Source organism: Pteropus vampyrus, unplaced genomic scaffold (genome assembly GCF_000151845.1).
Source record: "Pteropus vampyrus isolate Shadow unplaced genomic scaffold, Pvam_2.0 Scaffold15, whole genome shotgun sequence".
Taxonomy (NCBI): Eukaryota; Metazoa; Chordata; class Mammalia; order Chiroptera; family Pteropodidae; genus Pteropus; species Pteropus vampyrus.
This window is the reverse complement of record NW_011888796.1, coordinates 11,036,907-11,038,867: the sequence shown is the minus strand read 5'-3', so window position 1 is coordinate 11,038,867 and position 1,961 is coordinate 11,036,907.

Sequence of the window (1,961 nt, the reverse complement as noted above, 5' to 3'; positions counted from 1 at the left end):
TTTGAAATACTTAGTAGATAAGATACACTGGTACATCTCTCTCAGTAGCAATCTAAGGAAGTAGATAAGAGCTCTACCTTCAGACTGCCTGGATTCAAACACCAGCTCTACCAGGAAGCTCTCAACCTTTCTGCCTCAGTTTCCTTGTCATGGGGATAAAAGAACAGTGTTACCTCAAAACTGAGCATTAATCAAGATCGTCCACACAAAGTACTTAGAGTATAAAAATTATCCACTTGATGGCTATTAATAATTCTTAAATGGTCTGTGGACTTTTTATTGTGGTAAAATATACCTGAAATTCAACATTTTAATTATTTTAAAGTGTACAATTCAGTGGTGCTTAGTAAACACACAATATTGTGCAACCATCTCTCTAGTCCCAGAAAATTTTTATCACCTCAAAATGAAACTCCATACCCATTCCAACCTCCTTCCCAGTCCCTGACAATCCCTCATCTGCTTTCTGTCTCTTGGTCCACAGATTTTTTTAAACAATAAGGTAACATTTGACTAGAAGAGTCTTCTAAGGTAGAATAGAATGTTCCCTGGAGTCACTGGTCCTATGGCTCACGAAACAAACTCCTGCTAACCATTTCTTAGGTAAACCTTGTGAGCCACTAAGGGTAATTCTGTGACCTGTCTTGGGGTCAGAAATTCATCTCTCCTGTGAATTCTGTCACAGCAAGATTTCCAAAGCCTGACAGGTATGGTGAAGAGACAGCTTTCATGTCCACAAGAGGCAGAACAAGCAAGCCTCATCTTTGAAGATGTTTCTTCATTATGTCGTTGAAAATCATCAAATGATTGAATATTCGCCAAATGAATGTTTATTCTTCAATCTTTGCATTTTGAAATTCTGCTTTTGAAGCTCTAAACTTTTACCATCAACACATAAAAAAGTGAACTTGGACACATTTCTTAGCTTTAGAATGTAGTATCATTTCCTTTTTGGGTCCCACCCGTCTTATACTATGATTTCCCGCCCTTCCTTTGATTTCCCAATCAAAAGAAGTGGAAGACTGGACAAAAATAACTTTGTTCTTCCCAGGACTTACTCAGTGTGTGGAAGACTGTACAAACATAACTTCGTTCTTCCCAGGATTTACTCAGGAGTTACTCAATCAGGGAAGTAACAGAGGCACCGAGGCTACCTTGCAAAGCAACACTATCATTCTTTGAAAATTTGTTAAGACTTCTTAGGCCAAAGAAATAAGGCACAGAAGATGTGAACTGGAGAACATCCTTGACACCGGCTACAGAAGTCTTTCTTTCTCTTTTCTTCTTTCTCTCTCTCTCCTTCCTTCTTCTTGCTTTCTCTCTGTTTTTTAATTGAAGACTAACAGCGCTCACCCAGAAAAGAGTGAGTCCTCATTTTCCACTCCCTCTTCACTCACCCACCCTATGTCCCCCAGTCCTGAGTGAAAGCCTGACCCTGGGTGATGTCACTGGGCCAACCTGGCTTATTTGGAGTGTGTGTGTCCGGAAGTAGGGCGGGGGTGGTGGGGGGAGGGGCGGGGAGAGTGAATAGAGAGTGGCAGGGAATAGAGGAAATAGACTCCAGTCCGAGTCCAGGGAGGCACTTTATTGCTTGGGGTTTTGGAGGGGGTGAAGGTGGAAGCTTTAGGTAGCAAACTAGCCCAAGAAACCTAATACTTCAAATTGCGGGGAAGCCCGTTCCCAGAAATGTACCGAATGCTGGAAAAGTCCCTAGCTAGAGTTAACTTGATGCAGGCAAAAGAGAATTACAACTTTTTGAAGACACAGGTGTCCTGGCAAGTCAGTGACAGTACAAGTCCCCGAGTTTGCAGTAAGGATCACCCAGAGCGCTCCAAGCACAGGAAGCCAAGGCTTCACCCCAGGCCTGTCAAAAATGAGAACGTCAAGAGAAGGGATGACCTAGGAAGCTGTCACTTCACAAGAGCTCAAGTGATCTTTATCGTGGGTCCAGAACGTGCCTG